The sequence below is a fragment of the Pangasianodon hypophthalmus genome, chromosome 23, assembly GCF_027358585.1.
Source record: "Pangasianodon hypophthalmus isolate fPanHyp1 chromosome 23, fPanHyp1.pri, whole genome shotgun sequence".
NCBI lineage: Eukaryota > Metazoa > Chordata > Actinopteri > Siluriformes > Pangasiidae > Pangasianodon > Pangasianodon hypophthalmus.
This window is the reverse complement of record NC_069732.1, coordinates 11,571,465-11,592,018: the sequence shown is the minus strand read 5'-3', so window position 1 is coordinate 11,592,018 and position 20,554 is coordinate 11,571,465. Positions and strand designations below refer to the sequence as shown.

General features: G+C 37.3%; 1 protein-coding gene across 4 annotated transcripts in view; it reads right to left on the bottom strand.

Annotated features, from left to right (window-relative positions):
- The window catches only part of fam49al (family with sequence similarity 49 member A, like), a 30,052-nt gene extending 10,037 nt beyond the window's left edge, over window positions 1-20,015 (bottom strand). For 2 of the 4 annotated variants that reach the window (XM_026929711.3, XM_053228524.1), the window contains exons 1-2: window positions 19,567-20,015; window positions 4,930-5,022 (exon numbers count right to left, since the gene is read on the bottom strand). The gene's annotated coding sequence lies outside the window, so the exon portion shown is untranslated. The other 2 variants (XM_053228525.1, XM_053228526.1) reach the window with 2 other exon arrangements.
- Between the last annotated feature and the right edge of the window lie 539 nt (window positions 20,016-20,554).

Sequence of the window (20,554 nt, the reverse complement as noted above, 5' to 3'; positions counted from 1 at the left end):
AGGGAGACAACAGATGCATACAGTACAAGGCAACAAAACCTGTTTTTTTTTTTTTTTTTAATCACAAGAGCAGTTCAGAAGGCAGGTTTTGACTTCAGCACTATAACTGTATAACATGTGCAAGAGCCATGCCAACTTTTATTTGATCAAATATTATATGTATAATATTATATGAAACGTGGACATTCTGACAGCATTAAAGAATCATATTAATACATTAATGTCTCTCTTTAAACTGGATCTGGATCTTTAAACTTCATCAGTTATGATTGAGATATCAATGAATAAATGTCTCAGAAAAGATCAGTGTGACTCAAGACATATCCAATCAGATTTCCAATTTATATTCAGTATCCAATTAGGTTTGTTTAGCAGTATGTGGATGCAATTGTAAGGCATTGTATAAAAGTATGCTAGGAATGCAAAAACTCAAAGCTTTGGTGTAAAAAGTGAAATACCATTTGTCATTTATTCAGTGAAGTGATGAGGATATCCTAATTTAACTGGTGGTGAATCTATATTAACACTCCAGAATAATTTGCTTTTAGTTCCCAGCGTGTCTCCTGTTTTTCTAGAACCTGCTAAAATCTTGCACCTTACCTTGTTAAATTGTTCTGTTGTTTTCTAACATTAGTAGCAGCTACTAGCTACTTTGAAATAATGAATCACATGCACCCTATAGTATATAACAAGTTTTATATCAGATTTGTGAATATCATGTTACAAACACAAAATCTGATTTAAGAAAAAAATCTGTTTACCATCTCAAAATGATTTCAAGCTCAAAAATATTTGGTCCCTGTTAAGAGTCACTACATATGCCCATTTCATTGTGTTTCAGCTCTTAGTATGACCAGAACTACTGAAAATATACATACATATATAATACAGTAAGTCTCTCATACCTGGGTTTCAGTAATTATACACAAAAATATTAAACGTAGGTCAGTTGCAAAGGGGTGAGATTGAAACATCCCATTTTTTCCACTCCTCACATCAAAGTAATACACCATATGATATGGACTCTTGCTAGTGCCTAATAACTGTAGTTTATGTCCTCTCTCATTAAAATTCCAATCTTTTACAAATGACATTTTATATTTGGTCAAATTAAATTTTGAAAGCTCACCACACCACCATAATTATTTGGTTTAAATGAAGGCGAATCCATTTGTTATTCCCATTGGTTCTCATGTGTGCTCTGAGTACCACCAGATGCCTAAAAACTTTAAGGTTAAGCAAAAATCTTTATATGCATAATAATTTACAGCATGTAATATGATAATTATGGGAGTAGATTACTGATGATTTAGCTCATGCACCATTAGGGGTGTAATAATCAGACGATTGAATCGATGTATTGATGTAAAAAAAAATATTTTAATTCTATTTTTAAACTAATGTATAAATTATTTAATAGGCCAATAAGGTGATTTGTCCATAACTCTGATACCTTAAAAATAGTCTTTATCTGCATCATCAGCATTCGCCAACAAACGGTAGGCCTACCTCGGATTCTGAACAAATTTTCCTAAAGTGAACTGTATTTTATTGTAGCAGATTCAGTGGTAATATCACACACAGTACTGTGCAAAAGTCTTAGGCATCCTATATTTTTTTTAGTACAAACTTTGTTAAAGATTTTTACAAAATCATTTTAGATTTCCAAACATTAGTTTTCCAGCACAAAATTAAATGCAACAGAAAAATGTTTGTATGTCAGTAAAGAAAGCAGAATATTACGTAAGAGACCACTTTTCACAAAAAACATAATGAAGGCTGCTGGGTTTCACTGCAAAAATAAGAAGTCGACAGTCAAAGTCTCCAGAAGAACTGTGGCTGCTTCTAAACGACGTTCAGTAAAACTTACCGCTAATTTCCTTATAAAACTGTACAAATTGTGACTCCTAATTTTTTTTTAAAAAGCAAAGGGTCGTCACACCAGATATCGACTTTGTTTCATTTATTATTGTTTACTGCTCTTTATAGTATTTTCTTAAATGTAGAAACATTTACTTTCATTATTTTTGAAGGCATCTTTGCTCTACAGCATTTCTTTGCATGTGCCTAAGACTTTTGCACAGTTCTGTATATCGAATCGTTGCCTTATGACTCGAAATTGTATTGTAATGTAGCAGATTCAGTGTTATTTTCAAATTTTGAATCATTGCCTTATGAATTGAAATGGTATTGTGTCGAGTGGAAACCTGTGGTTTGCACCCCTATGCGGTATATCATAAAACATTAAAAACCCTCATCAACTCTACTGTAAAAATATAATCTAACCCAATAGTCATGAAGACCCCATGAATTCACTGGATTCTCAGTCTACTGCAGATCAGCCACCAACTTATATTTTACATTTTATCACTGTGTGTAATTACCATGGCTATTAAGCATGTAGAAGGCTCACGATAATAAATATCTACAGGGGTTCCAGGGGTTCACTTCTTTTTTCATATTAGCATTCCACATGTATATAAACTTCATTAGCATACAAAGATTTAATACCATATCTCCATACTGCAGCTATATAAAAATGGAAAGACTGAAAATAAATGCTTGACGTGTTAGGAGACTCCTTTTACAAATGTTATCTGAAATGGCAGCTAGCCTTACGTTCTGCATCAAATGGTGATGCAGTATGTTGGTTAAAGGCGCGCACACACACACACACACACACACAGTACAGAGATAGCATTTCCCAGCCGGTTTATCACTGCCCGTCTCCTGGCAACTAGCCGTATAGCTCTGTTTCCATGGCTGGATTGCTCAGCTTTCTCCCCCTCCCTCTTTGCTAGCTGGGACTTTCATCAGCCCCATGCTTCCTCATTTTCGCCTGTACTTATTACAAGGAATGGGGCATAGGAGCTACAGTATACCTGGCTGATGTTACATGATGGATGTCATTTTGCTTCCCAAATAAAAAAAAAAATAGTTTGAGAAGGCAGCAAATATCCTACATATTCTGTTCACTGCTTATTTAATGGATGGTCCATTGATCTATATTGTTCAAATCGTTTGCTCCTATAGCATCTGATTTGAAATTTCACCTCAAAATACACAATATATCTTATATTCATATATTAACTTATATATTAATTACTGGAAAATATTTTGGTTAATATTTCTTTAAGTATAAATGACATAAAGATAATCTCTGTAATATAAATATTATTACTATTATTTTTCATGTTCATTAGAGAAATTTAGCCAAAACACATAGTGGGAGAGTTATTTTTAGTATTGCTGCACTTAAAGGCGCACCATCCACCATTCAAACCGAGAATGAGAGAGGTAGTTTAATGTCAACTCTGCTACTTCTGTCATCAAGGACAATTTCTCAGCAAACCGACAACTGTTAATTATGGCTCTACAGCACGCACTTCAACATAACGCGGACATCATGACATCTATTGTTGTTATCACCTACCAGCCAACATACGCTTGCCTTCTCCCACCTTTCTTTGTTTTGTTCTAGTTTTCTCTTGTAACAATGCTGTGCCTCTTCCTCCTCACTCTCTTCCTCCGCTGGACACTGAGGTGTTTCTCAGATCAGCAGAACCATGTGCTTACCAACAGTCAGCCTATGTGTTGTGTAGCCTTATAAGAGCTGTGCACTTGTGCAGAAGCCGCTCTGCACTCAGCATGACACTGTTCTTTTCACACTTCTCTTTTTGTGACTGCTATTTGAAGGCACATGGTGTGTGTGGTTGTGTGTGTGTGTGTGTGTGTGTGTATATGTATGTGGGTGTGCGTGTGTGTCTGACTGATAGATGTGTTACTTTTTGGTCTTGTGTGAAAAAAGAGTGTGGGCTACAGAGGATGCCCTAAACTAGGCCTGGGGTTTAGTAACTATGTGAACGCTTAAACAGCAGCTTCCTGTGGACAAAAAAGTCTGCTAAACAGAATTCTGTCTAACGATGCCGATTTAGCTTCCGCAAAGAAAAAAAAACCTCTGAAAGCTCCCAATGCTACATTTTGTTCCTTTTTTTTTGTTAGATGTCTCTTTAGACTTTTTTATGCTTGGTGCGTATACAATATTAGGAAAGGATAAATCATTAATGCCAACTATGTATGGTGTGCAGTGGCAGCCAGTGATAGCTGATAGCTCTGTGGTTAAGGTTTGTGACAAGAAGCACTTACATATAAGCGTTTGCTAAATGAATAAATATAAATAATAGGCACCTCATAGCTGGATTTAAATATATTTAATGGTGAGGTGCGGAGAGAAAGTTCCTTGCTAGTAAAGAGGAAGTTAGACGAGAAGTCACAGCCTTGTCTAACTACTGTGAGAATGAAAATGCCTTCTGCCTCATCAGTGTTTAATGCTAAAACCAGACCAAAGGCCTGCTCTTGCCCAGTTTCCTGAACTTTAATCGAGCCATGCTCTGGTTTACACATTAGTGCAGTATATACATTATCTATAAATATTCTGTCCATGGCCGCAAAAGGATTGCATCATAGCAAGTGCATATATTTTGCATACAGTCAAATGTATCTAATATTTCTTATTATAAGATTACAATATTCCAAATGTATGATTATTAAATTTCAATTTCAAGCAATTTCAATTTCAAGTTTGAAATAGTCATGTTCTATGGGCAGATAACTTTTTTAATTTTAAGTATTTATTTGTAGAATTTAGTGTAAGACATTTGCTTCTACATAGGTATGTATGTTTTTTTGTTGTTTAAATGCACTACTTTGGCTCTAAAGCAAGTTCATTTTGATTTACTTTGTGGCTATGGCCTTTCTGCAGCCACTTTGTGAAACAACATGTGTAGATAATGCAAGTGACATATGCATTCTGTGGTTTTATGTTTTATTATCTGTCTGTCCAGCACCCTTGTTCCATCATTCTTTGTGCCATATGGGTTAGTTGCACAAGGATGCACAGGCCACAGCTGGCCAGTTTCATACTCATACCTTTGCTTGCAATGTTCCTCCAAGAGCACTTTACTGCATCCACTGGGGGCCTGTCTGCTCCTCTGCCAGTATCACAGCATCAGCATCCACCGCCTGAAGGAGAGAAGGGAAGATATTGTTCTTGCTGGTTTTCTTTTCAGAAAATTGATTGGAAAAAGATAGCAGAGACACAGGGTGCTAACACTGACCAACCAAGGTGCAACACGCACGCACGTTTGTCTAACTATCCTTGTGAGGACTTACCACTGAGATAAATATTAACACAGCTAATCTAACCGCAACCTGAACCTCAGTAACTAAAAGGAAACCTTTTGACTCTTTTACTTTGTTTAATAAACGGTAAAGTAGCTTTTCTCATGGGAACCAGCCAACATCCTACGTGCCTACACCAAACCTTAACTTCAGCAACCGAAAGGAAATCCTTTGACTATTTTAGTGTTTCAAATAAAAGTTGATTTTTTTTTCACAGGGACCTGCAACCACAAAATTTGCATGTGTTCTTATCATCATGGGGACATTTGTTCTCCAAAAAAAGATACATGCATGCTGAAACGCACATATTTCTCTGTACTAGTACGCTGACAATGACAATAAAGTTGAACCTAACCTAATTTGTGTGATTAAAGTGATAATTTTTATCTAGACATACATTATTATTTTTATTTTTTTATCTGTGCGTACATCATTAGGAGCATCTACTGTAGAAATGGAAAGTGACAATTTTTTTATTTTTGGCTTTTGAGCAATAATAAACTCAAATAATAAACTCAAATGAATATTCAGTGTTGACATGTAGAAGCTTTTAGTTATTGTAAGACAGACGGTGCATTTGTTGTGTTGAAAGAAGACTTAGCTTCTAAGACATAGCTTCTCAATTAACAAAATGATACTGGATTATAGCCCAGAACAGTTTGTTAATAATGGAGACATAAAGTTGGCAAGAAATGTCTTAGATTTTCTAGTGTCTAGGTTACTGGCCGTTTTGTGCACACATCTCACTAAAAGCACCTTCTCTAAACTCTGTAGTTCCTGCCAAGAGTATGTAAGTGTATATGAGTGTTGTTATTGATTATTACATGTCACGCTTGCATGATGCATAGGAAAACTTTCAGCAGTCTGCAATCAGCGTAGTGTATAGTTCCAGTGGGAAATCCAACATAAAACAACACTTCACAACAAAGTTCCCAGAAAATTCTTGGGCTAATGAATTCTCAAAGGACAAGCAGCTCAACTCTACTGAGGAGGGTCTGTCAGTAGACTTCAGGTCTCTGAACATGTTTTTAAGCAAAACAGATGTTCTATAATGTATATAGTATGAACTCAAACACCCTTCAAACGTTCCTGAGTAGGCACGCAGCTATCAGAGGTTGTTTTAAGATCAGATATCTTGCCGATTTATCTGATGTTTATCAGCTAGCTAGCATTAGCAGTGAATATTATAAACTTTTATGAATAGTACTTGAAAATCCTCTCAGTTATCATGTCATGCTTTCATAAGTTAGCTGCCATGTGAAGATTATGAACACTTTAAAATTTCTAAGAAATCTTGTCAGGTTAGTTTATGTTAGCCAGCTAATACTAGTAGTGTAGGATGTGGACATTTATGAATGACTTAAAAATCTTCTCGTAAATCCTGTCAGGTTAGCTTATGTTACCTAGCTAGGCAGTTTTTGCCATGAAGATTATGAATGCTTAAATTTCTAAGAAAATTTGTCTGGTTAGTTTATCAGCCAGCTAGCATTTCAGGGAAGATTGTGAACATGATTGTAAATGATAAAATAATGTCAGAAACCTGTCAGGTTAGCTTATGTTAGCTAGCTATTGCTAACATTATAAGATAATGAACATTTATGAATATGACTAAAAATCCTCTCAGAAATCCTGTCAGGTTAAGTCATGTTAGTCACTGACTAACAAAATATGGAAAATGACATAAGCATATATGAATGCCAATGGCTTTCTTCCTCCTGCTTGAAGACATTAATATATGGACTCAAAGACAAACTTTCTATGGTCAGTGATGTGCAAACAGGCCTTATTGACTCTGTCCACCAATTTTCATTATTGATATACATCCAAACATCTGCTGGCACATCTGTATATAAACTAGAGGTGTAATTACACAATTACATTATCTGTATCTGTTTAATGCTCCAAATATTCATAACTGTATTTATATTTTTGATTTCAACCCAAAGTGGAAATGGCCAAAACTGGATGGGTTCTTCTTTTTTAAAATTTAATATAAGCCCTACAACTCTGCCCCCAGTCCCTATTTGCATAAATCTAGTCTTAACCAGACCATATGAACTTATGAAAAAATATGAAGAAATATGAAAAAAAAAAAAACCATAGTATTATAGTATACCTAGTTGTAGTATATCTACTATTTGTATCTGCATTTGCATCTGTTTAGAACATATTATTTATTTCATTGTGAATAATATATTCATATTCAGTTACATCCTAACATAAACTATGCACTAACTGTATACTAACCCTAAATAAATATACACTAATAGACATCATGGCTTTGTGACATAACGTGAAACTGTGGTCTATAAATTTCTTATCACATCTAAATAAAACACACACACACACACTCCACACTCAAAATCATCACCAGCCACAGCCAATAAGTTTGATGCATAATGCAGCAATGTCCACTCCATAAATCCAAAAGAATATTCATCATAGCACACAAACAGCTCTGCTTGTTGCCATGGCTTATGAGCAACCTGCTGTCCTGCTGTGCACCGCACTCACACTGAACCGCACAACTGCTCCACATGAACCACAGTCCCGATTCAGCATCATCATTAACATGAACCATTATCACTACACCATGAGTGACAGAACTAGAGCAGTGTGCTTTGGGGTGATGGGGGATGTATGGTATTTTTTACTGGATATAATAACGTCTCTTCTGTTTATGTCTCACACATCCTTGTCCAAGTGGTGTTTGAAATGCCAGACTGTGAAGAGTTCAGTTTCTCTGTTCCCTGATGGATTTACAGTGAGTGTATTGACTGGGCAGTATTGTTAATACATTTTGAGGGCCGTACAGGGTCATCACAGGTCAAAAGATGCTTTTGAGACCTTGAGTTGTATGTGGATCAAATGTTATGGGGTTTGTCAGTGAACTGCTTAATGGTTCAGAGCCACAAATGATTAAATATTATAGACTGCCTAGTTTGTTTATGATGTGGGATGTATAATACAGCAAGGTCAGCCTTTTTCACCTCTGATATTGACAATAATCACCTCAATATTCCAATAAATCCTGGTCATTGCATTACGGTTAGATCTAAGAGACAAGCACTGTAATGACCAACCCTCTGTGAAATGTGCAGCCGTCAGCTTTAATTTGATTCCTTGTGTCTTTTTTGAGCAGAGAGCTACAGTCCCTTTGTTTTTGATTTTAGCAGTTAGCACCACCTGAAGAGAGAGAGAGAAAGGAATATTGATGCTATATGATGATTTTACTTACGGATGCTGCGTTTAAAAGGAATTCAAGGGCTCTATTAATGTGAAATGGTGAACACTCGAGACACGCTTGCCACTTGTAGCTAAAGTCATGAAAATTTAGCTCTAGAACACCAAGCATTAACTATATAAAGACTAAGGCTATCGATTTAACTAGCTAGCACTTAGCTGGTAGGGCTTTTAAATGCACAATGACAGTGAAAGCAAGAAGAAAACATCAGGGATGTCAATATTTTCTTCAGTTGCATTAGTAAATTTGTAAAAATAAAAAAATTTAAAAAAAAAACCTCCGTATGACTTAAGTGACACTTTCCAGTCATTAGAATTAACATCGACTTCAAACCAAATGGCATCACAACTATCAGTGAATTTTGATTTCTGAAACAGTGAATGCCACAAGAGTGAGATATTTATATGGAATCTTCTCCTAGCCACGGTGAACACAAGCCCATTTTTAATGTTGCAGTATGAAAAGAAAATGTGTATATGATATTTGTACAGTAGTCTGTTGCTGAAGCACGCCCCAAACCATGCTTTTCTGCTGAGTAATATATAATTGACTTCCACGACTTGTTTAGTTATATTATTGAGGAAGTAGTCAATTTCAACAGTACTCTCATTCTTATTTTTTATGTATTTTTATTTTTATAGATACTGCAATTTTTTTTTATAGTAGTACGGCATCTACAGTGCTGTGAATATGTATTTTGGCCCTCCTGATTTCCTCTATTTTTGCAAATTTGTCACAGCAAATGGTTTCAGATCCTCATTCAAAATGTTATATAAGACAAGGAGAAGTTTTTAAATCATCATTTCATTTATTCAAGGAAAAAGGTTATGCAATACCTATATCACCCATGTGAAAATGTAATTGCCCCCTAAACTTAATAACTTGTTGTTTCAGCAACAACTGCAGCCAAATTCTTCATCAGTCTTTCACATCAGTGTGAAAGAATTTTGGCCCACTTATTTTTAATTTAATTTAATTCTGTGAAATTGCACTTTCCACTTTCAAGCATGAGTTTAAGGTCCTGCCACAGCATCTCAGTGGGGTTCAAGTCAGGACTTTGACCAGACCACTCCAAAACCTTATTTTACTTCTTTTGAGCCACTCAGAGGTGGACTTGCTCTTGTGCTTCATATCGTTGTCTTGCTGCATAACCCAATTGTGCTTGAGCTTCAGATCACGGTTTGATTCTCCTTCAGGACAGCAGAATTCATGGTTCCATCAATTACAGCAAGTTGCCTGGGCCCTGAAGAGGCAAAGCATCCCCACACCATCACACTACCACCACCATGTTTGACTACTGATATGTTCTTATATGGAATGCTGTGTTAGCTTCATACCAGATGTAAGGGGACTGAAGTCTTGCAAAAAGTCCACAGAACATTTTCCAAAAGGCTTGGGGGTCATCAAAGTGTTTTTTTTTTTTTGGCAAATGTGAGATGAGCCTTTATGTTCCTCTTGGTTACCAGTCATTTTCACCTTGCAACTCTCTCATGGATACAATTTTTTTGCCCGGTCTCTTTCTATTGGTGGAGTCATGAATGCCGACCTTATCTGAGGCAAGCGAGGCCTGCAGTTACATAGATGTTCCTCTGGGCTTTTTTGTGACTTCCTGGATGAATTGTCAGTGCGCTCTTGGAGGAATTTTGCTAGGCTGGACCACTTCTGTGAAGATTCACCACTTTTCCTTGATCTCTCCATTTGGACATAATGGCTATCACTGTTTTTGCTCAAGTCCCAGAGCCTTAGAAATGGCTTTTTATATCATTCGATCATGGCATAGTGTTCTGTACATTGAAACCACTACTTCAGATTACTGGAAAAGTTCTATATAAATGATATTTAGATTCAACAGGGCAGGCAGTAATTAAGCCTGGGTGTGTCTAGTCTAACTGATCCCAATTATCAGTTACATTTGGTTAATTGTTTGTCTGAGTAACTAAGGGGCAATTACTTTTTCACACAAGGCCAGTTGGTGTTGAATCACTTTTTTCATTCAGTAAATGAAATGATTATTTAAAAATGATACTTTTAGTTTACTCAGGTTGTCTTTGTCATATTAATTTTTATTTGAAAATCTGAAATAATTAAGTGTGACAGATATGCAAAAATAGAAGAACTCAAGAAGGGGATGAATCCTTTTTCATGGCACTGTACATCTCTATCCACTTGCTATATCAAAGGTTCTGCTTCACAAAAAAGATACAATCAGGTAATATAACAAGCCATGTTAACTTCGCCTCTCTTGCTATTTAAATTGTGTGTTTCCTTTTCTAGAAAATAATGAAAAAACAGAATGATGGAAAGGAGCGAATGATGCCTGGCTGCTTATTTCTTTCTCTCGCAATATGTTCTTGCATTAATTCTTGTCAGTGAGTGAAGTGTCTTTCATTTTGTGCAAGCGAGAAAGGTGCTGATCATTTGTCTTTCCTCTTTTCCCACCATTTTTTCTGATGTGAGGAGAACACATTTCCCCTGGACATTAGCATGGTCGATGTGCTGTGGATGGAACATTAGCTTAGCGCAGTGGGCAGTGGGAGGGAGGTTAGTGCAGACAAAGAGCTCAGCTCTGCAGCTGATGGGAAGTGGCAATGTCGGGACTAGACTGACTGGTAACGTGATGCTATGGGGCTGAGACGCCCAGTCATCAACCTCAGTGAATGCTAGCACTAGGAAGAATTGTGTGAGAGGGACAGGAAGGTAGGGGGAGCTTCTACTGTGCCACCCTTCCCCCCACATTCTCTCCATCCTCAGTGTCTGTGATCAGAGAATGGTGCTGCATGAAAAAGCCAATTGATTACCAGCATTAAGAATTGAGCTCAAAGTGTATAGGATCTGACCATTTAAAAAAAAAAAATCTCATTTGATGTTTTGACTCATTTCATTTAGTCATTGATTGGGTTTCAAGGTTAGCAGATTTTTGGAATATTTCAAGATATCAATGCCATGTTTACTTTTCTTATGATAAAAAAAGACAATTAACAGAATGCATAATGAGATGTTTTGTTTTGCTTCACTGGGTTACTGAAAGAGTTTCACTTGCATGCATGGTTTTCACACTGCGTGCGTTAGCTTTTGAAAGAGTGTGATGAAGCCTCAAGGCTTTCTTCTGCTACAGTTCTGCATTTTTAAAAATCAAATTGCCTCTGAGGATTTTTTTTTGGTGACAATCCATTTTTGGTAACAACAATGTAAGGAAAGTGTTATTAAAAAAAAAAAAAAAAAAAAAATGTAAATATGATCAAATTGGTTTGATTGGTCAGACGGTATTGATTCATTTTTTATTACAGCAGCTCTGACCATGGTTCTGGCTGCAAGGGAAATCACAGGTTTATATTAATGCGCTCATTGTAATATATTATTCTTTCTGTAGTAACAGCTCAGTCAAACCATTGAATGTGCTGTTACCATAGAGCTGCTTGAATGAGCTGTTCAAAAGGATTAAAAAATTGTTGATTGTTTTTACTTAACAAAGACAAATGTATGATCAAATTTTCTGTAAGAAGATATTTATTTAACGTTAATGGAAGGGGTTTTAGATGTCTACGCTTTGTAATATTCAGTAGGTTTTCCACCACAGGAGAGTCATCAGGACTGAGAAGACAATGCTTTCCAGTTTCTTGGTAACATGATAAGGCTATATTTTGTTTACTTATTCAAGAAAAAAAGACAGGTTGGTGAGGAAACAACTGTTTATATTTTCTTTAATAAAGGATATCAGGAACTAACGTGTCTTGTGGAAGTTCCACAGTGTTAAATGTAACTATTAAAGGCTAAATGTATCATATGTCTTTCAATAATAAATTGTCAAATTGCTGTGGTATAAGAAAAAAACAACACTTTGGGACATGCTGTTATTGGAAAATAACTTAACAGTGAGTCTGCTTTCCATCAGGCTGCATCACACAACCCTGGGGTTTTCTTTATTTTCCTATAAAAGCCTGGCCCATCATGTTTTATTGCTTACTTGAACAATATCAATGAACTTCATTCAAAATATCAAAGACCATGATATGCCTAAATTGCAATACTCACTGTTCTGAATTTTGCTGCAAAATATCATGAGGGAGAGAGCTCTGTTATTTGTCATCTGCTCCTTTGTTATTTGGTCTTTTTTTTTTAAATTAATTATTCTAATTACTAAAAATGTTACCAACCCTGGTTTCACAGTATATCTATCTCCTCTCCCATCCGAATCAATTTTTATTCTCTTCCTTCCCTTTTGACAGAGCACATTTGCTCAAGGTCATCAGTTAAATCAGCAATCTATATATAGCTACATGTCTTAGACTCATTGACAAAAGCTTCTGTCCTTGTGCCTTTGATTAAGGTACTGGTTTGACCTGACTCTTGCTGAGTCTGAAAATGAAGAGAATGGGTATTATATGAAAGTTTTTCTATGTAAGTGGATAAGAGAGGGAAAGAACATATCTTTCACATCCGTTATTGACATACTACCATGACTGACATAAAAGCATGCTCGTTAATCTCAAAGTGCATCTTTGAGTTTGTTGATCTCTCTGAGAGTCTTGTTTGGATCTGTGCCAGCAGCTTGTTCTTTAATCCACTGCACGCTTTTCCGATACTGAGGTGCCATGGCTGTCAGGCTGCCCTCTGTGCCCGCCGCTCGGCTGCCCTGGGCCACAGAGAGAGACGGATGATGAGAGATGAGAGGAGATGAGAAGCTCTGTGCTAGCCAGTCCTGCTGGGATTTGTGCTCTAAAATTCCCTCCAACCCAAACGTTTTCAGGCAGACAAAACACTTCAGATTAGTTTCATCTACCCCTTGAGCAATGAAGAAGATAATAAATATGTTAATATGAGCAGACCAGAGTGTTTAAAATAGCATGCAAATTGGTTTGTGCTGTTGCCTTAAGGTTGTTAGACTAAAAATCTGAATGACTGAAATGGCTTCATTCTCAATAGTTTTGGATTAAATTTAGCTGGAGAATCAATTTTTTCCCCTCACATGTATGACTTTTGAATGAAAGTGTTCAAATTTGTATAATATATGTAAGGAGTTGTCTCCCTCCTTTTTTTTGCTATTTTTATTATCCTTAGAATAGTAAAAAAAAAAAAATGTCATTATGATCAAATTGGTCTGATTGGTCAGAAGGACTTGATTCATTTTTTATTATAGCAGTTCTATCCATTGTTCTGGCTGCAAGGCAAATCATACATTTATATTAATGCGCTCATTGTAATATGTTATTCCTTCTACAGTAATAGCGCATTCAATCGATTGAATGTGATGTTATTATTGCGCTGCTTGAAAGTGTTTGGATTTGTATAATATATGGTTTTCTCCCTTTCTTATTTGCTATATTTATTATTATTATTATGATAACATTACAGGGTTATATGTGTACATCTCTTGTTGGAGGTCAGTACCACTGTACAGCAATAAATGACTCATTTTATATAGCTGATGATGCATGAAACAGTTATTAACCTCCTTAAACTCCATGATTCCTCTCCTTAATCTTATAATGTATTAGATTAATTCTTATTTGTTTTCTCTGTAGTTACTACACAATATGCTGATAAGTTTTGGAAATCTAAAGGAAGTTGTTTATGGTTGAAGACACAGTTTCTGATAATGTCCAGTATCCTGTATCATCACTAGCTCTTGGTAAATGTGTGTCCTCAGCATGCTGCACTCTCACAGTGCTCTCTGGCTGTCTCTCTATCAGACATGGTCATTTTTAGCCCTTCCTGTAGGGGTGTCTCTCTTCTCAGACCTGCTCTTTGCGCTTTGTCCAAATGTGTTGGGCTCTGAAACAGAGCTTCTTGCCAGAGACTGACAGCTCAAGGCTTGTGGAGCAGCTCTCTATCTTGACCACTCAGTGTCAAGAGTGAAAAACTAGAAGGTTGCATATCTTAGCAATCAACCTTGGTTGCAGAACTGCAGTAGAATTTAAGGTTAAATAATTGATTATTCTCTGGTAATAAAAACATTTAAAAAAATTATTTCCATATTAAAAGAAGTGACCATTGCACTACTACCAAAAACTGCTTCAAGTGGATCAGCCATGTATCAGTCTAATGATCAACTGAAACTGTAAAAGCTTTACTTATACGCTTTTATATATCTTAAGCCTGAACATTAATTGGCCATTTGTGTCTTTGTAATTAAGTTTAGTGTGGTGTGAAATGCCTTAATGGTTCAGTTATATTTTTAGCCATTTAATTCAACTTATTTAATATTAATGATAAGTAAGCTATGGGAAACTGCCAAGTTAGAATCAGCAAGATGCTTAGATACTGGCAATTAGCAAATTTGAGATGTTGTTTGTTTGTTTGTTTGTTTGTTTTATTCTTCCAAATCATCCACTAATCTAACATTTGTTTTAATTTAGAAAACAAAATTAGAACTGTACCAAGGAACCTGGAAATGCAGTTTATACAATAGTAACTTGAATGTTATTTTCATTGTAAGACCATTAATAGTCAAATGCCAACAAGTCGCAACAAGCCAACAACGTTTTGCTTTACATGTAATGTGTTTAAAAAAGATTTGAATATATGATGGACACCAAAAAAATAGTAAATTAATTTCTACTGACAGATATGCCTCTACTCTGGGCAGCTTTATGATCTGTTATTTTAAGCGTCCAGCTGTGAATACAGAAACTTTGTACACAATGCTGACATGGATTTGACAGTATTCACCTATGTGAACTAAGGCTAGTGGCAGAATTTTATTGTTGGGGCATGTTAATTAGGAATTTGGGTTTGTTTTATGGGTTTATGTTTCATTCACCATTTGCCCATTATACTACTTGTGTACTATGTGTTTTATGTTAATTCATTTAGAGATCTATTGTTCTTTTATAGTATGATGTGTGTAATGTACCAGGTCTCACAGGATTTTGAACCACTTTAAATTAACTAATGGAGAATTTACATCAGTGCCTCTGATAACCTGGAATGTATGTGTTCTCTACAGTCTTCTTTTACCTAGCAATGCAAACACACACATACATACACACACACACACACACACACACACACACACACACTATAATGCCTACATACACACATCCACACTGCAGCAGTGACAGTCAAAGCTGATCTCAAGGTTACTACAGATCCCTTGACATCCCCCACTGCATCCACCCCCAACTTGCTCTCTAGATTCTCACCCTCCATACCTGCCAAGCTCATGTTCTCTGCAGAGGGGTAGTTCATGAGACCAGAAACCACTGCTCAGCATATCTTCTCTAAACTGAGAACACACAGCACTACATGTCCTTTGTGCAGTAAACAGAGCACTCAAAATCCATCTTAGTCCAGCTCTATAAAACCCACTGGGCCTGTTCTCTCAGATGCCCTCTAAAACAATCCCTTTCAGCCAAACACAGTAATCCAGATCATCTACTTCTTCAATGACACAGGAGGGGATAAACACTTTAATATGAACAGCAGAGAGTTCAGACTCTTTTTTTCTTTTCATTAACCTGATTTTTACACTGATGACAGTAACCGTATCATAATTACAGTGTGCAATGCCATTGTTGAGTTTGGATTAACATTGTTTATTTGTTTCACTGGTCATTTGGTTAACTAGCTTCTGCTGAATGCAAGGAAAGTACTGACCAAAAGGTATGTTAATCAAAGTTTTTTAATTTTGCCTACAGTAACATCAAGAGGACAACATAGTGATACAGCAGGTTACATTGCTGCCTCACAGCTCCAGTTCAATCCTGAGCTCAGGTTACAGTCTGTGTGGAACTTGCATTTCTGTTTCTGCGTGAGTTTCATCTGGGTTCTCTGGTTTCCTCCCATTTCTCAAAAACATGACAGTAAATGGACTGGCTACACTGCATTGCACCTAGGTGTGAATGTGTGTGTGCATAGTAATGGACTGCTGTCCAATCCAGGGTGTATTCCCACCTAGTGCCCAGTGTTCCTGAGATCAACTGCCACCCTGACTAAGATAAAGTACTTATTGAAGATCAATGAATGAATAATGGCAAGATGCTTGGTGATGAAATTAAAGTGGTTTGAAATGACTGTTGATAGCATTCATTTAGCTTCAGTAACTGATTTATCTTAGTCAGGGTTATGGTGGATCCAGAGCCTATCCTGGGAAAACTGAGTGCAAGGTGAGAATACACACACATATGTACGCATGCATACCTTCACACCTATGGGCAATTTAGAGTAGCCTGTACATCTCCTGGCATGTATTAGGGAGGTAGGAAGAAACCAGTGTAAACTCACTTGATGCAGAACCACCACATGAAAACCCGAGCAGAGACTTATTTAGGATTGAATCCTGGAGATATGAGGTGCCAAAACTACCTGTGGTGCTTCCAGTTCATTTCAATAAATTAAAAACCTCCATGAAGTTTGGCATCCCATGTGATCAGAAAACAAAACTATTCTTTTTCATATACACATAAGAAGCACCAATGGATATACACATAAACAGCACCAATGCTATGTTGTGTTTACCCTGCTATACAATGCTATGTTGTGTTTTTTTATTCTCTGTTCATCTGTGTATATGAAGATAGTCATTGCGACACAGTTTGCATAGCCAGTCAACAATGAACAGTTCTGCTATTCCTGTGCACCAGTAGTTCATGTTGGTGCCAATCTTGAGCAGGTACTAAAAACTAAAACCAACTGAAACCTTTGGTGCTAGGCCCATTGCCAGTAAGAAATCAGTTCCAGCTTTCCGGGGCTAAAAGTTCCAGTAAGTTATGCAGTGAAAAAAGGGCTTAGTACCAATTTTTCTTGCAAAGTTATCAATGACTGTCATATGACATCTGCCACTGTCTAATTTGGCTCTGCATCCTCCTCCTCCAACAGCATCTTGCTATAATATGAGGTGAGATTTGCTCTAACAACTATGTCCATGACACAGTCTAAACAGATAATAGAAAAATGATGGCATGCATACCCTCCGTTTGAAATAACTGATTGGGATTTTATGTGGCATGAGAACCAGGGCTATTGTGCTTCTGCCCTCTCTGCATTCATTTGCAAGATTTACCGGACATTCATCATCACTGCATCTCTTTGCTGTTATTAAGCTTACTCTATTTAAGTACATATTATATGCACTGTACAGACTTCTGTTATGGTGTATGCATTGTATGTCATATGTCTTTTTGTACATTTTAAATTGTTGAGCATATTTCTTCTTTGCATACAGTATATCTATTGTCATATGCTCTAAATCTCTGCACCTCTTAGCTTACATAGGTCTGATCCTCAGCACTATGCAATATACCTAATGTGCATCTCCATGACTGACAAATAGTAATTATAAAGGCAGGAAGGAGAAAGATGTGTAAAATGTACATTTTACATCATGTCAAAACAAGATTTTTTTTGTTCACAAGAAAATCTAATATGGGATGTTATTCATGACTGCTAAATTGAATAGACATACCTAATGAAAGGTGTTTTTCAAGGATTAGGATTCCTGTGTCTCCAACAGGAGTGTGATCATTACAATGAGACAGCTTCAAGATGACCAAGTAGACAGATAAATTGAAGAGAGGATGGAGGTGAGAAATAGACAGACAGCCACTGGCAGAAAGATCAGAGGAATGGAAGGAGAAGCGCAGGCAGACATGTTTCCATGGGCGAAGGGGAGAGATTTGGGGTAAGAAAGCTACATCATCTGCATCAGCCAATCCGGATGCTCTTATAAAATGTTCAAAGGGAGTGTCCTAGCAACAGACGAGTAAATATCTGTTCTGGCTCTTTTCATTTTGTATATTTGGGGGAATGTTCTCCTGAGACGGTTTGCTTCATAGGCTAACATATTTTTTGTTAGTATCTATTTGATACCTGAGATCCAGCTAGCCATAGTATTTAGACACAGAATAAAGACTTTTTTTTTTCAAATGTCACTGAATAATAGATATTCATATATACCTCCTCACTATACTGATTTTTATGTCCAATATTTGGGATGCAGTTGATAAGTTTACCAGTGTTGTGTCAAGTGCCTATGTGAATTTCTGCACATATACATTAATAATAGGAAAAAAGATTCAATATAAATTCTCTGTTACACTCATTACACACCTGGGAATCTGTTCATAAGGCTTAAGGGAAAAGCACACATCCTGAAAGGCCTGGTTTTGAGACTTCCACCAAAACCCATCAAATCTCTTGTTGTGCCACTTCATTAACATCTAGTTCTTTTCTCTTTTGTGGTTTGAATAAACCACAGCGACCAGGGAAATGAGTGGAAAAAAGGAGTGGTTCATTCCTTCATTCACCATCTCATTCATTTTTTTCCCTGCTTCTCACTCTTTTCTTTGCTCCACATTTATTTCCACCCCTATTGCAAGGATGGTGGTTTTAGGTAGGTGTGAGAATGCATGGGATTAAAAGACACACTCACACACCCACACACAAGCTAATTAGCTCTACATGCTCTGCATGCCAATCTAAATGTCACATGAGCCGTAAAATGTCATTTCTAACAAAGCTAGAATGGGGTACTCGCTCAATAACTGGTTTGCAGGGCAAAATGGTTGCCATTTGTAAAAGGAAATAGCTGACATACAGTACAGACTGTCTGTTGTTATGGGAACTGCCAGTTTTACACTGAAACACCTTTTCACTTCGCTGTTATTTATATTTTAATAATAATTTTACAGCACCATTTTATACCACTGAAAATAAAAGTATATATTAGTATATTAAAGGATGACTGCAAAAGCGTGTATTTATATAGAGACTGAGGTGTATTGTGCATCATAGGCACATGCCAGACTTTACTGAGTGTGTGTGTGTGTGTGTGTGTGTGTGTGCACATGTATGTGTTTATGTGTCTATTTGCAACTACAACGCACTGCTGAGAAAGAGGACGAGCCCTGTTTGACCGATCTCTTGCTAGGAAAGTAGCACACCCCTCAGTTTTCTCTCTGTCTCTTCCTCCATCCCTCCCTCTCTCGTTCTACCGGTGCAATTCTCTAAAGTCTGGCTGAAGAGGATGCCGGCATGGTAACAAGAGCGGCTGCCATCGCTTGCCATGTGCTACCTTCTACTCTAATTTACAGCACTGCTGCATCTAAAATGATACCAACTGAATTAAAGAAAGAGACACAAATGAGGAAGGGACAGATAGAGGAACTGAAAAATGGAGAAAGAGCATTAGTGATGCTGCTTACCGGCAAGAAGGTTTACAGGGAGGCAGCGGTGCTCCTGCTCTGTCTTCAGGAAAAAGAAATAGGTGACAAAAAGGGAAAATAGAGAAGCTAAAAGATCAGAGCAGACCCCTGTTTGGAGAATACAAAGGAAGAGTATGAAGTGTGAAAAAACAGCACTCCTTTCACTTCCCCTGTGAGCGGCTGTGTGGACTTCCCTGAACGCACGACTAGAGTCAACCTCACGCTGTGTGTGTGTTTGCGTGTGTGTATGTGTGTGTGTGTGTGTGTGTGTGAAATGTGTGTGTCAGTCCCTTTCCCTGCCTGCCTCTGGCTTGCTCATGCGCTCCTCCTGCTCAGTTACCAAATGATCTCTCTCACTCTGACTGTCTCTGCACTCAAGACTCTCTGCTTAGCAGCTGAGAAATAGTACGCTCCGTTCCATCCTCCCTCCCTCTCTTTCTCTCATATTCTTTTCTCTGTCTCTCACTCTTACAAAGACCCCCATCAGCCTATCCCCTTCACACCCCCTCCCCCTGACTAACAACTGACATCTCCAAAGCCTACAAGCATGAGTGGGGGGAGTGTGTGAGTATGTGCGCTTTATGCATTTATGGCATGGGGGGGTGTTATTTAACCCTTTGTCATGCAATTTGCCCTCCCTCGTAGCAGGTGTGTGTGAGCCGTCTCCCCAAATAAAAACAAGACTGGTCTCTGTAGTGATGCGACTGGTCAAACGATCTGCGTCTGGCTTGGAGTGTGTGAACAAAATGGCCATTGTTTGTACTCACCAGCCTACTTCATACTCATTCCGTCTTTTTGTACCCCTTCTCACCTCATCCTCCCCAGTTTGTGGTCAACACACACCCTAGCATGGGCCACAACAGTATCTCAATATCTCTGAAGCTGGGATGTGGAGTATTTGGTAATATATAGCAGTTGACCTATTTTAGATGCATGCTCACATAGATGGTGCATTAGCTCATGTATTAGATGTGTATTTGCATTCAAC